The 16,327-nt window shown below is 32.6% G+C and overlaps 2 protein-coding genes and 1 long non-coding RNA gene across 15 annotated transcripts in view; 1 reads left to right on the top strand and 2 right to left on the bottom strand.

The window, feature by feature from the left end:
* Window positions 1-5,209, bottom strand: part of LOC137496507 (uncharacterized) — an 84,580-nt gene extending 79,371 nt beyond the window's left edge. For all 6 annotated transcript variants that reach the window (XR_015500063.1, XR_015500061.1, XR_015500062.1 and 3 more), the window contains exons 1-2: window positions 5,118-5,209; window positions 2,053-2,247 (exon numbers count right to left, since the gene is read on the bottom strand). This is a non-coding gene — a long non-coding RNA (uncharacterized LOC137496507). The remainder of the gene's footprint in view (window positions 1-2,052; window positions 2,248-5,117) is intronic.
* The window catches only part of fap (fibroblast activation protein, alpha), a 73,397-nt gene that overhangs the window by 46,599 nt on the left and 10,471 nt on the right, over window positions 1-16,327 (top strand). The gene's annotated exons all lie outside the window — the stretch shown is intronic.
* Window positions 8,080-16,327, bottom strand: part of slc4a10b (solute carrier family 4 member 10b) — a 149,361-nt gene continuing 141,113 nt past the window's right edge. For 2 of the 8 annotated variants that reach the window (XM_087268457.1, XM_087268459.1), the window contains one exon: window positions 8,080-13,862. The gene's annotated coding sequence lies outside the window, so the exon portion shown is untranslated. Of the gene's footprint in view, window positions 13,866-16,327 lie in introns of all 8 variants that reach the window. The other 6 variants (XM_087268456.1, XM_087268458.1, XR_015499921.1 and 3 more) reach the window with 5 other exon arrangements.

The raw sequence follows: 16,327 nt of genomic DNA on the forward strand, positions 1-16,327 counted from the left end.
TTGAGTGACTCTAGAAACTAAATGATTTTAATTAATAAACACAGACTGTGTTAAAACAGGTTTAAGGATACATGCATTTTCAAATGTCCATGTGCTTTTTTTGTTTTACGAATGTTCAATGAACAAAAATGTGCTTTTTGGCAATTGGTGACATTTAAAAAAAATTTAATGTTAAACACATTTGAAAAAAAATTAAGCAGATTTACATTTGAAAATGCATGTATGTTTAAAGCTGTTTTTAACAGTGTGTTTATTAAATGTCTGTCATATACATATTTAATTACTAGTTCAAACTTAAACCCTTTATGTTTCCTATTTTATTTCTTAAAAAATATTTTATATTCATTTAGTTCAATTTGATCCACTAAAATAATCATACCATAAATTTCAAACTTTTGATATTAAAATAATTCACAAAAACATACAAAAAATCTGTTTCAAATTAAAGAAAAATAATACATATATTAATAAATATATATAATAATAAAATAATAATAAATTACTAATATTATAAAAAAAACTGCTGTTCATTTTCTACAATAGCATCATAAATAGTGGGGTAACATCACAAATCTCATGGTTCGGATCACATTATACTTTGTCACAGACTGATCCACTTTTCAGATCAGCCAAAAAGGGGAGACGATAAATGTTATTTGCTTTCCATTTATTACAAAAACAGTACTGCAAGAAACTTTTAGTTTTAACAAACAGAACTTAAAACCTGTACTTTTATTAAAAATAAAATTTAAATATTCAGTGCTGTGAAAAATTCATTGTTACTTCTACGGTTGCTGATAACGCTAAATGTAGAAATGTACTAATAAATAACTTATTTTTGTCTCATTTTCAATAAAAGATTCAGTTATTACTCATAAAATTTCATGTTTCATTGCAATATGTGTGATTTTTAAAGAATTATTCAGAGGTATAATTTTGGCCACCTATTGGTTAAATAATGAAATTGCTGTCTAAAACTTTCATTTTTTTAGCGTCAAGTTATATGCATATAACGGCGATTTTAATCTTTACCATTACCATACACACCAGTGGTTTTATCTAAACTATAAACAGTTCTCCTAGTACTTCTGTTATCTGACTGTTTGTGACTTCATTACTAACTCAAAAAACTAAAGACTGAATCTTTACTGATTTTTGCGTTTTTCACAAACAGATTTGAATGCAGCGATTCAAAGAATTAATAAACACTTATTTATGTTGCGTAAGTGTGATATCTCAATCTTTTAATGATTAATCGCGCAGCTTACACATAAGAAACCCACCACACCCTGAATAACCCAACACAACTTCTTCAGTCGTCATTATATTTTACAGGAAAGCCTAAATACTTTCATACATGTGATTTGAATGACTTGGGTGTTTTTAGGAATAAAATTTAGGATTAATCTACAAGTTAAAAAAAAAATTAATCCACAGGTTCTGAAGCGTTGGTTGTGATGCGAACGAATCACGGATCAACCATGATCCATTATACACCTTATCATGAAAACTAGAAAAAAATTATTTCCTTTTTTCTTTTCAGGCAAATATGGTTTAGCCTATGTAGTTTTTAATACATTTCAATATTTAATTTATACTTTATTTATTTATTTATTGCAATTGTGATTGGCACTTGATGCACAATATAAAAATCTGATGCACAACACAGAAGCAGTTACTGCAAGTATAAGTGGACAACTTTTTAGTTCACTTAAAAGCCAGCATGCTTAAAAAAAACCCAACACATTTATCAAGACAATACCACAATGTCCCCTTTGAGAGGCGTTCAACATTTAGACTTCACGAGCAGTTAAAACACTATTTGTCAAACTGACATGCAAGCAAATCCTGCAAATCAAACACAATTCATGTGGGGAAACAATTGCAATCAAACAAAATAACCACATGTCGAATAGCATCAATCAATCTGTCAGTATCACAAACACAAAATTTCAGAGGGGAGCTTGGACTCCAGGTACCTTTACATAGATCTTCCTCTATAATCCCTGTGGAGAACTTATTTTAGTGGCCCAATGTGTCACTCCTGCTTACCTTAGCGTGTCTAACATGACACTGACAGAAGACGAGAGTCATCAAAGCCTTGTGGAAATGTGTCAATTATCCAGCACTGTCGGCCACTGTGGGACTGCATGTCTCCGGTCCTTCAACAAGAGGAGAACGGCACCAGTGCCAGAGATATAGACCGTCCTGGGAGCGTCTGAGCTGTCGGCTGATGCTACAAACCATCTGTTCACCAAAAAAAAAAAAGAAGAGAAAACCAAGATAAAGCTAACTGGATCATATCATTGATTTGTTGTTTTTAATAACTACTATGCAGCCAATTTTGAATTCTGTGACTGTTTAACATTGACTAAAATGCTGTATTTCCATGACCTCAAATGAATGGAAAATAGCTGTTGTGCTTTTATACAATTAAAGTAAAAATTATTGGCCCTTTCTCTTTTTCCCCAAATGATGTTTAACAGAGAAAGGAATTTTCCCACAGCATTTCCTATAATATTTTTTCTTCTGGAGAAAGTCTTATTTGTTTTAAGGCTGGAATAAAAGTTTTTTTTTTTTTTATCATTTTACAATCAATATTTTTAACCCACTTAAGCAATAACTTTTTTAAATTTTGTACAAAACAAACCACTGTTATACAATGACTTGACTAATTACTTTAACTTACCTAATTAATCTAGTTACAACTTTAAAACGTCACTAAGTTGAATACCAGTATCTTGAAAAATATCTAGTCATATTTCATGTGCCGTCATCATGGCAAATATAAAAGAAATCAGTTTTTAAAAATATTGTTTAGAAACGGTTTACAAAAATAACTTCTTTCCATTAAAAAAAAAAAAACTGAGAAAAAATATGCAGGGGGGCTAATAATTGTGACTTCAACTGTATATATAAAATTAAGCAATGAGCGAATATATAAATGGAACTAAAAAAATAGCCAAAATAGGTGCAATGTGCATTCATTGTTTTACATTCTTTAAATTAAAGAATATATTCATTTATACTCAGTCACACTTTAAGCCAGTTCAAATTATGTGATTTATCTTTGTTTTTCACTGACTTAAATGCTGAATTTCTATGGCATGCGTATATATTAAAGCATATTTATTATAGCAATAAGCAAATACTGTTGAGCGTAAAAAATAGCCCACCCACAAGATGCAAAACAACCTGCAAAAAATAATAAAAATAAATAAAGTTTATTTTTTATTTTATTTTGATAAATGCAAACTAAAAGTCAAGGTAACCAATTTGAAGAAATTTACAACAAAACCAAAAATCTTTGACTAAAATGTAAATAAATTTCATGACTAGAAAGCTGGAACAGATCTTGGCCAAACTCTGTCCTGGAGGGCCGGTGTCCTACAGAGTTTAGATAAAGGTAAAGTTGGTTTTATATTTGAATATTCAGACAATCCCCTCAATAATATAATTTTATAAGAGTATAATTTGCAAATTCTAAATAGTGAAATCATTTTAGCAACAAATGACTATCAAACTACAACATTGTTCACAGTGAATTAAATGGTGTTAATGTTGTTTAGAAGTCATACTTGCATGCTAATTCCGATTAAATATTCAAAGTAACATGGTAAACAATATAGAGACTGCTAAATGTACGAATGTGTGAATATAAAACCAACTTTACCTCTATAGAATTTAGCTCCAACTTGCTAAAACACGCCTGATAGGAATTTCCAATACCTAGAAAGAGCTTGATTGGCTGGTTCAGGTGTCTAACTGGGGTTGGAGCTAAAATCTGCTGGACACCAGCTCTCCAGGACAAAGTTTGGGCAACCCTGTTCTAGAAAATGCATGGCCTGTGGGAATGCTGTACACTTAATATATGTAGCACGGAGAGAGCACGATAGAGGTAAAGTTGGTTTTATATTCAGATATTCTCCTTAATATTATAATTTCAGAAAAGCATTCTTTGTGAATTCTAAATAGGGAAATCATATTAGCAGCAAATGACTATCAACGTACAACATTGTTCACAATCAAATAAACATTGTTAATGTTGATAAGTCAAACTTGTATGCTAATTCTGATCGAATAATCAAAGTAACATGGTAAACAATACATAGACTGCTAAATGAACAAAATGTGCATATATAAAACCAACTTTACCTCTTAGCAAGCGCAAGAGAGAGCGAAAAATAGATAAAAATTGTATGTTTATAAATATTACTTTACTACAAGACATCCGTCAACAAAAATTAACACATCAACTATTAAGAATAAATACGATAAGAAATTTGTGTTTTTTTAATAAAATTCACCTTTAGGAACTATTTATTTAAAGTTACTCCATATGAAAAAAAAAAAGTTAAATCATTAAAATTATTGGGCTACAAAGCATTAAAAATGGGGCATTGCAAATGTGTTTTACATTTAGGATGTTACAGCTATGCTAGCAACTTTGAATAAAGGCATCTCAGATAAATAACCCAAGAATCATTTAACTTAATAGCATATTAAACGACTGTATTTGAGGATGGCAGTGTAGTACCAAAATACACATTATTTGCCATTTAATCTTAACACTTTCCCAATGACCTACAAAACTCTAGCTTGTTAGTGTGCTTTATTTTATTTTTTTTGTTCTGTAAAATAAAAATATAATTTAGTTCCCTTTTTTTGGCATAAAAAATAAAAGAAAAGTTATGTTTTCAGATAAGATTCATGTTTAGACAAACCAATACAAAGGTTGACTTAAAAGGTACAAAATCAATATCAAGTGTAAAGTTAGGCCTAATTCCATTAACTAAAAACTTTGTTATTCTGACAAATTGTCATTCAAACCAATAGTCTTACTTGAAATTTGGAAATGTTATCAGACAACTATAGTATAAAACAAACATTTTTATTTTACTCAAACTCATAAAAGACAAACAGTTTAATCAGTGATTTTAAATTACCTTAAAACGATAATAAGGTGTTAATATCAAATGTTAACTTCAGCGTTTCTTCGGCAGCAAATGTTAGCTTGCCAGCCTATTTTACACTGAAAAACGTTTTTATAAATAGTAGAAAAAAGCTTTACAAACTTTGCCTAGTAATACAATCCACCACAACATCAAACAACTCACCTTTATCAGAGAAAGAGCATAGAGTCGTCCACTTGCCGACCAAACAACAGCAGCTTCAAAAATGTGACTGCTTGTTTAGTAACTAACTAACCGACGTTAGCCTCAAGGTGCTAAGCTATATCACCTCTGCTCCACCTCTCTTATCCAATACGAAAATCCCGCTCTGTAAACCCCGCCCCTAAACAGACAACCAACAAATCCGATGTCAACAAACGCAAGCAGACAAAATGATTGACAAGCATTAAGTGTTTCTGGTTGGATAAAAAGCGCGGTATTTTTCATGATGGAGCTCTTCGAAAGAATGGCGTATATGCCAAAGCATGCTAATAGGACTTTTAATTTGCCATTAACCTGGGTTAAGCGCTTCCGGCGAATTGAATGCCAATGCAAAATCTGGTGCGTTTAAGGTCTGTTTTCTTTAAAAATCAGCGATCTCCACTAGCTGAGTGATATCCGATTTAAAGTGGGTCTCAGATTGTACAAGAAGCACTGCATTAAATTACATTTCCCCCGCCATATCTTTAATAAATGAGCATTTATTTTACCCCAGTATATTCAATGGAGCTTCTGCGTTAGCCTGCTGACTTCTGACTGGCGCGTGCGAGTAAACAGCTTTTTGTCTCGTTTTACGCTTGAGCAACTAAATAAATGCTAAAGTTTATTTAACTGAATGTATTTTAATTACATTACAACATCGATGCTGTTAAAGGAACCGTATAAAATGGAAAAAAGTTCACATAACAGGTCACCGGAAGTGTATCAGCATGGGAACAGCACTAGCTCGGCATATACACTATATAATAAATAATTTAAATTAAAATGTATTAAGGACCCGGAGGGACTAAGACTGGAAGTAGGAGGAGCTGAACACGCAGTGCCAGCTGACAGCTGAGTCCTGATGGAGAAATTTAGGTAAGCATAATAGTATAAATAGATATAGATATAAACTGTAGGTGGCGGCATGTGCACATTACACCAGCCCGCCAATAAAACAAAAGATGAAGAAGAATGATAGAGCGCTTTAGGTCTATAGCCTGCTTACCTGTTGTAATTGAGAAATGTATATTTAGGCCTAACATATACTTATTACAATTGATATTTCACTTACAGTGTTAATTTGTGGTTCAAATATAAACTTTCCTGTGTTAAAGATAGGATACAGCTGTGGATAGCACATCAATAGCATCATTAATATATTTACATAACTGTGAGGGTCGGGTTTAGTATTGCGGTAGCGGTTATTAAAATACCATTTTTTGAGTAATTTAATTAACAACATAAATAATACTTGGCACAACTAGTGTTTTACATTACTGTAATGTTTGGGGATAGAGTAGGGGCAGACGTCAATAAAATACAATTAATGTAATATAATGTATTGTAAGGTAATTTTATAAATAATTCTGGTTAACTTCCAGCCACAACCGTACATCAAATATATTTTCTTTCTTTCTTTCTTTCTTTCTTTCTTTCTTTCTTTCTTTCTTTATATATATATATATATATATATATATATATATATATATATATATATACAGTTGAAGTCAGAATTACTTTTTTCCCAATTTTCTGTTTAACGGAGAGATTTTTTTCAACACATTTCTAAACATAATAGTTTTAATAGCTCATCTCTAATAACTGATTTATTTAATCTTTGCCATGATGACAGTAAATAATATTTGACTAGATATTTTTCAAGACACTTCTATACAGCTTAAAGTGACATTTAAAGGCTTAACTAGGTTAATTAGGTTAACTAGGCAGGTTAGGGTAATTAGACAAGTTATTGTATAATGATGATCTGTTCTGTAGACTATTGGGGGGAAAAAATTAGCTTAAATGGGCTAATAATTTTGTCCCAAAAATGTTTTGAAAAAAAATTAATAACTGCTTTTATAGCCGAAATAAAACAAATAGGACTTTCTCCAGAGGAAAAAATATTGTCAGACATACTGTGAAAATTTCCTTGCTCTGTTAAACATCATTTGGGAAATATTTAAAAAAGAAAAAAAAATCAAAGGGGGTTAATAATTCTGAATTCAACTATATACATACATATATATATATATATATATATATATATATATATATATATATATATATATATATATATATATATATATATATATATATATATATATACATATATACATATATAAAAAATACATATATACATATATAAAAAATATTCTGAATATACTGAAATATTCCTCTAAAATGAGCATTTTTATTATCAGGCTCCTGTGTGTGTGTTCAGTAATATAACTTATGACAAAAAATAAATCCTTTTCCTGGTCTTTAAAGTGAAATATCTCAACATCAACAAAGGAGGCTAAGAGAAATGTTCATTTTCAATGGAAATTTCAGACGACACTTAGAGGTTTTTGCATCTGAACTTTTCAAAGATAGATAAAGATGGATGGATGGATGGATGGATGGATGGATGGATGGATGGATGGATGGATGGATGGATGGATGGATGGATGGATGGATGGATGGATGGATGGATGGATGGATGAATGGATAGATAGATAGATAGATAGATAGATAGATAGATAGATAGATAGATAGATAGATAGATAGATAGATAGATAGATAGATAGATAGATAGATAGATAGATAGATAGATAGATAGATAGATGTAATATCAATTATTTTTGTTTCACAGACTTATCATAGGTCAACTGTTATAGTTTATAACTTTTTACAATGCTTATGAACAGCAATTTAATATTTTCTAAGACAATTTTTTTTTAAGAGAGAGGATAAAAGTGTCTTTGTGAATAAATGTCTTTATTAAACATTAATGGTATTGTTTGTGAAATAGTCTAATTTCCAGTCCTCTAAACATGTGAGAAGGCATAATGTGATTATGTCAGACTGATGATTATTATATGACTGTCGTGCTATGCAGTTTCCCTTGATAATAATTGTCTGAGATATACTTCAGGACACGTTCAGATTCACACGGCAGAGCTTTTTATTTCACTGTAGAAGAAACAGCAGGAACAGAACTTCAGAAAATCTAATTATATTCTCTCACAGTTCATGAAATACAAGTGCAAATGACGGAAACGTATGCCAGTATCCTCCGAAAACAATTAGAGCACATTGTTATAAGATTGAAAAGTCACAGCACACACACACTTTAGAGGAAATATGAGTTCATTCAATTACAGAAACATCAACACGCAGTCAAAATTAGACATATTGTTCCAGTAATAAACAGGACTAAAGCTCGAGTCAGAATAAGCATTGAAAATCAAACTCTGAAAATATTAGTATAACCAAAATTAAACCATTTGAGTGTGAAGATATGATTCAGACAAAACAAAGATGCACAAGAGCAAAGCATTACAAACAGTTATGCAAATCATATAACAGTTTGCATTATATTAAAATTATATTCTTGTCTACCTTCTTATAAATACATATAGCCATAAATGGCTCAGGTTATAGGTTTTTAAAAGGACAAAACAATCTTAACATGCAAAAAACCTTTCAAAATCATTATTTGTTGGACCCACACTTGAAAACGCTATTGCTTTATATTGTGAAAAGGGAAAGTAGTCCATATTTAAGGACACACATTAAATAAAGTTATATATATATATATATATATATAAAGATAAATACATTTATATACAACACCTGACAAAAGTCTTGTCATCAATCCCAGTTGTAAGAGCAACAAATTATAACTTGACTTCTAGTTGACCATTTGGAAAAGTGGCAGAAGGTGGATTTCTCTGATGAATCATCAGTTGAGCTGCATCCCAATTATCACCAATACTGCAAAAGACCTACTGGAACCCGCATGGACACAAGATTCTCACAGAAATCAGTCAAGTTTGGTGAAGGAAAAGTCATGGTTTGGGGTTACATTCAGTATGAGGGCATGCAAGAGATCTGCAGAGTGGGTGGCAACATCAACAGCCTGAGGTATCAAGACATTTGTGCTGCCCATTACATTACAAACCACAGGAGAGGGCAAGTTGTTCAGCAGGATAGCGCTCCTTCTCATACTTCAGCCTCCACAATAAAGCTCCTGAAAGCAAAGAAGGTCAAGGTGCTCCAGGACTGGCCAGCCCAGTCACCAGACATGAACATTATTGAGTGTGTCTGGGTTAAGATGAAGGAGGAGGCATTGAAGATGAATCCAAAGAGTCTTGATGAACTCTGGGAGTCCTGCAAGAACGCTTTCTTTGCCATTCCAGATGACTTTATTAATCAGTGATTTGAGTCAGTGCAGAGATGTATGGATGCAATTCTCCAAGCTCATGATGGAGTCAGACACAATATTCATTCTGTTTCCACTGCAGCATGACTTTATATTTAATACTCGACAATATTTATTTTAAGTTTCATTTCATTTGTCTAAGGAAAGTCAGACCTCACTGTCCTTATTAAATCAATAAAAGTCAAGGCATGATCATATTTAATTTAGGTAAAATAAGCATAATCTAGAGGCCTTTGGCTTTCATGTAAGCCACTTCTAATACCAAATGATCAACTAGAAGTCAAGCTATTATTTGTTGTTCCTAAAACTTGGATAAGTGTCAAGACTTTTACCAGGTAGTGTATATATAAATAGTGGGTACAGGAAAACAAGACAAAAAATAACACCTTCAAAAAAAAACTTTTATATAATCAATCAAATTAAATGGGTTTTTGTTTTTGATTAGAAAAATAAACTTCTTTTTTCTTTTTTTTTTAAATGAGCTTTATTTTTCTGAACATGATTTTTTAAAGGACAAAACACTTCACTTTGACAATTCACAAATCATTTGCTTTCCTATTTTGATTTAAGGATGTTTAGTACAGAAAAAGAAGACAGAGATCCTAAAAAAAAAATCACCCAGACATTCATTTTGAGGGACAGTTTACTGGTGCAGCTGATATGCTTTCAGATTGCTCTCTCTAGCATTACTAATATGAACACATCTACACTTTGGCATTGTGAGTATCAACATACAGTACAGCCTACAAAATAGAGGTAAACTCTCGACATGTCAGATGGAAATAATATTTACACAAGCAGCATTCTCAGTACAAATAATTGCCAAAAATATAGAATAATAGCTAAATGGAAGTGTTTCTATGATTAAGATTGTATTGTATAAATGCAAAAAATGGTAATGTATTTGCAGAATGTTTGTTTATCCAAGTGTTTTACAGTATCCTGTAGAATATTTTGATTGCTGTCAGAAAGCTTTGTATGTATTTAGCTTTATTTTTGACTTGTTTTCCAGCACAAATATATGACCATTCTTAAATACAGGACTCAATTCTGACACATTTTAAGTGGAAAAACATTACTAAACATCTGTCAACGTTGTAAGAAAAACTTAATTTATTCATTCATTCTCCTTTGGATTAGTCCCTAATTTTTCTGGGGATCGCCACAGTGGAATGAACCATCAACTATTCCAGTATATGTATTACGCAGCGGATACCCTTCCAGCCGCAACCCAGTACTGGGAAACACCCATACCCATTTACATTCACACACATTTCGATACAATACGGCCAATTTAGTTGATTCAATTCCCCTGTACTGCATGTGTTTGGACTGTGAGGGAAACCGGAGCACCCAGAGGAAACCCACGCCAACACGGAGAGAACATACAAACTCCACACAGAAATGCCAACTGGCAAACCAGACTCAAACCAGCAACTTCTTGCCGTGAGGTGACCACTGAGCCACTGTGTCGCCCAACTTTGACACATTTTGCCTCTCGATATTTTAAGAATGCATATATATTTATACTAAAAAGCAAAACAAACGGGCTAATTTGTATGAGCAGTTTTCGTATTTCCATGATACACCATCCAGAAATTATTAATAAAAAACAGTAACGCATGCAATTTAATGTGATTTCATTTAATGGCTATTCATAACACAGTTCTATAGATGAATTGCTTACATACTGTACACCTGACAAAAGTGCTGCCCTCGATCCCAGTTGTAAGAGCAACAAATAATAACTTGACTTCTAGTTGATCATGTGGAAAAGTAACAGGTGGATTTTTCAGATGAATCATCTATTGAGCTGCATCCCAGTCATCACCAATACTGCAGAAGACCTCCTGGAACCAGCATGGACACAAGATTCTCACAGAAATCAGTCAAGTTTGGTAAAGGAAAAATTATAGTTTGGGGTTACATTCAGTATGGGGGCGTGTGAGAGATCTGCAGAGTGGCAACATCAACAGCCTGAGGTATCAAGACATTTGTGCTGCCCATTACATTACAAACCACAGGAGAGGGCAAATTCTCCAGCAGGATAGCGCTCCTTCTCATACTTCAGCCTCCACATCAAAGCTCCTGAAAGCAAAGAAGGTCAAGGTGCTCCAGGATTGGCCAGCCCTGTCACCAGACATGAATATTAATGAGCATGTCTGGGTTAAGATGAAGGAGGAGGCATTGAAGATGAATGCAAAGAGTCTTGATGAACTCTGGGAGTCCTGCAAGATCGCTTTCTTTGCCATTCCAGATGACTTTATTAATAAGTGATTTGAGTCAGTGCAGAGATGTATGGATGCAGTCCTCCAAGCTCATGATGGAGTCAGACACAATATTCATTCTGTCTCCACTGCAGCATGACTTTATATTCTATACTTGACATTATTTCTGTTCAGTGACAATTTGTTTGTCTTAGCAAATTCATGCCTTACTGTCCTAAAAAAATAATTAAAACTCAAGACATGATCATATATTATTGTGGTAAAATAAGCGTAATCTAGAGGCCTTTGCCATCATATAAGCCACTTCTGATGCCAAACGATCAACTAAAAGTCGAGTTATTATTTGTTATTTCTAAATCTTGTATAGGTGACAAGACTTTTGTCAGGTAGTGTATACAGTATATTGTTATTTGTTTAAAATGTACCTACCTAGTGAAATATAAGTTGAGCAGGAACACTTTTTTGAAAAAATACAAAACATATAAAACACTTCTGAGAGCATTTGAAAAGAAAAGTTTAAAATGATTTCAGATTTCGCCACGTTTTCTCCTCATCTTTACACACAACAATCAATGTCTGCCTTATTTGCTGGTTTTACTATTACTTATATACAGGCTTTACATCTAGAAGCTACAGGCTTAGCATTGTGATATACTTTAAAAATATAGAAACACAAGACGAGACTGGGAGGTGAGGTGTTGAATGCAACATAGGCTCATTCTGAAATCTTACCCCTATATACATTTCTGGAGATCAGAAGTACGCATGGCTGCATTTTGTCTTTAAAACGACCACTACGGGGCAGTATGCCAGTTCTTTTTGCACTACCAGCTGACCGATTAAGTCTGGTTTATACTTCTGCGTCAAATGACCAGCGTAACCCACGGCGCATGCAACGCGCGTAGCTGTGCATTTATACTTCTGTCTCTGTGGGTCTGCATTAACACTTCTGAAACGCTAGTTGGCAGTGAGGTGTAAATGTTCCTCTGTGTCGAGTTTCTTCGCTGCTGTTTTGCTTTTCCTGAACACTTCCGGGATGCACAAGTGGCTCAAACTCGCTCATTTTGAGGCAGGAAACGGCAGACGTGCAACAACTTTAACTATGAGGTAAACACAAAACAAAACTTTCCATCTGGAGCTCCTTCAAGGGACTCCACTCTTGTAAACAATCGCTCCATCAGGCTAGCACCATTCACGCAGCTCTCGGTCCCGCCCAGACTCGTCAGCGCTAACAAGCCGACCAATCACAGAGCTTGCGCTACGAGTCATTGCGACATGTAGTTACATTTTTTGAGAGGTGCACTTCAGCGACGCCGACGGCCACGGCAAAGGGCTATTCGTCAGCGCCGTAGCATACGCCCACGTTTGACACAGAAGTATAAATCAGCCTTTACCTCCGTATAAACGACTTTCCTGCTGTTACCTGTTTGCCCAGTGGTTTGTCGCGTACTTCAAAGGATTTGAAGCTCAGAGAGGAGTTGACCTTGACGAAGGACTTTGAGGCCAACGAAGAACGGTTTCAGAAAGCAGGTAAAACAAAAGGGGAAAATAAATAAAACAAGCAAAGTAAATAACAGAGTGAGGATGTGGTCAAATCTAAAAATGTGGTAAAAATCAGGCAGCCGCTGCACTGCTTTTGAAAACACTGTGAGTTGGGTTTGGATGGTACCGGTCAGTCAGTCGACAGCAGCCTCTGGTGGATTTACATGAGAACAGCAAGCACGAATGGCACTCAAGAGAGAAATTGGAGATATGAAAAAGGGTAAACAGCGCCCTCTGGTGGATTCTCGAAAAAACATTACTCCTGGGGCGTATTTGGCGCTCTCCATAAATGTATATAGGAGTACATAATCAGAACGAGCCTTGTGTTATAGGTGTTTATATGGGTGCGATTACTTTGTTAACTAGACATACTTAAAGGACAAAATTGTCGGAAAAGTTGTTCATTAAAGTAACACAAATGTGAAAGTTTTTCAGTGTAAGAAGTAAGGTTAGGAATTTGTGTACATGTTAGTCTCAAGCGATTATAATATGCACTATTTATAGCTGTGGGGACAGTTCAGCTCAAAAATAAAATTTCTCTTTCCTTTTAATTTTTTATGAACTGTTCCCATGAAAACAATAACAGAATTCTATAAAGCTAGATACTGTGTGTGTGTGTGTGTGTGTGTGTGTGTGTGTGTGTGTGTGTGTGTGTGTGTGTGTGAAAACACAGTGAATCAGAAAAAGCTAGATCCTCATGTCTCCTCTTCTTTCCATCAATCCTCCTTGTGCGTTCTGCTGGAGAAAATAACAAAAAGCAGAATTATTTCATTTTATTTTTAGCTTTTTGTTAATGTTAAGTTTATTTTTAGTTCATGTTAGATATCTAAAGGCTATTTATTATTATTATTTATTATTATTTGCAATATTAATAAGTATTATAATTAAATAACTAAAATAATAATAATATAATAATAATACAAATAACAATAATAATTATTATTATTGTTCCATTATTGTATTGTTATTATTATTGTAATTTTATCATTATTATTACGTAGTATTATTATTTGCATAAGCAATATAATTAATAATTAAATAGTCATAATATAAATAATAAGAATTGTTATTATTATTATTATTATTATTATTAGAAGGAGTAGTAGTATTATATAGTATTATTTTTTGCAATATTAATAAGTATTATAATTAATAATTAAATAATAATAATAATAATATAATAATAATATAAATAATAATAATATATTAGATTAGATTCAACTTTATTGTCATTACGCATGTACAATAATAATAATAATAATAATAATAATTGTAATATAGTAATAATAGTTATTGTTATATTATTATTATTATTATTAATAATAATAATAATATTACTATTTTACTACAATTTTGTAGCATGGTAGAGGTTTAAAGTTGTGCAAATCACAAAATATGCAAAGCTAATCTACTGATATTTCAGTTTTAGATGAGAACATGTTTTTATAGTGAAAATCTCAGCTGAAGAGCTCGGCGGTATAATAAATGTGTATATTGTGCAATGCAATTTAAGTATATGGTGTTTTACACAGTACTAATAATGCATCAGCTTGCAATGACCCCAAGTCAATAGTTTCACATTGCACCAACATTGCCAATTTCTATATGGATTCGTTGTGCATGTTAAAATAAAACCCACAAGCTTTAACTTGGCTTTTTTGCCAGATATTTTTGTCACTTAACTTACCCACATTTAATGTTTTCCTCGCAGCAATGTAACATGTTATGCACATGTGACCCTGGACCACAAATCCAGTCATACTGTAAGTGTCAATGTTTTGAGATTAACATTCATACATCACAGCTGAATAAATAGGCTTTTCATTGCTGTATGGTATGTTAGGATACACTGTAAAAATCTGTTATTTAACAGTTTGCGTATTTTGTTTTTCATTTATGTACGGTTGTGAATTGCATTATGAAATGTTGATCTCTGCTTGAAAATTCAACTTAACAGTTTAACAAAGTGATTTTCATTGACATTTTATATTTATTAGTATGAAATAATATTAAAAAGGTTTTTGTAGAGTAAGATACAACACCAACACAGACTTTTTCAAACTTTAAGGTCGGGTTGGGAAGGCACTGATCAACTCTCAGCTTTAATGGAAATAAGAGAATTGTGACATTTTTATATTGATTTCAACATGCTTTCAAGATTAAAATATGAGAGAAATTTGGGAAAATACTTTTAAATGGGATACAATGGTAAAATACGTGAGAATCCTGGCCAAAAAAAGGGTTGTCATGTATGAAGTGAAGTGTTTGTCGAACAACAGTACAAAACATATTTGTGAGATAACGCACAACATCTTCGCGAGGGAACGCAAAACACTCAGGTTTTTTACTCCCACCCATTTTTTTTTCTTCCACCCATTTTTTTTCCATCATCACGTCCCTTTCGGGTTTCCTTAAAAATGCCTCTGATTGAAGAGGAAAAGGTAATTTGGCTAACATGTTTGTTAGATGTTGTTGGAACTTGAATATATTGATGCAAACGGTTGCCTTATTATTATTATTATTTTTTGTTTGTTTGGTCCAAACAATATTTAGAGTGTTTTTTGTGCTATTTTTTAGTGTAGAATTTTTAAAATCCATTTTAAGCTCAATATTACTAGCCCCCTTGAGCAATATTTGGTTTCGATTGTCTACAGAACAAACCATCATTATACATTCATTTGCCTATTTACCCTAACCTGTCTAATTACCCTAGTTAATCCTTTAAATGTTACTTTAAGCTGTATAGAAGTGTCTTGAAAAATATCTTGTAAAATAATATTTACTGTCATCATGACAAAGATAAAAGAAATCAGTTACTAGAAATGAGTTATTTGCACATTTTGGATGCTGCTAGGAGACCCGTTTGTATTGGGACCTGGTATATTTATTAGGGTCTCCTAATATATATATATATATATATATATATATATATATATATATATATATATATATATATATATATATATATATATATATATATATATATTAGGGATGTAACGGTATCAGAATTTCACGGTACGGTAATACCTCGGTATGAATGTCACCGTACGGTATTTATTGAATCATTTACAGGAAAAACAAAACTTATGAAAATACTCCAAAAAAGTGCCAAAAGTGTCAATGACATACAAATTAGCCATCTATCTGTAAGCTTTGAAACAGGAACTTCAATTTTAATAACAAAAATTATTAAACCATGT

Source organism: Danio rerio, chromosome 9 (genome assembly GCF_052040795.2).
Source record: "Danio rerio strain M-AB ecotype USA chromosome 9, GRCz13ab, whole genome shotgun sequence".
NCBI classification, from domain to species: Eukaryota; Metazoa; Chordata; class Actinopteri; order Cypriniformes; family Danionidae; genus Danio; species Danio rerio.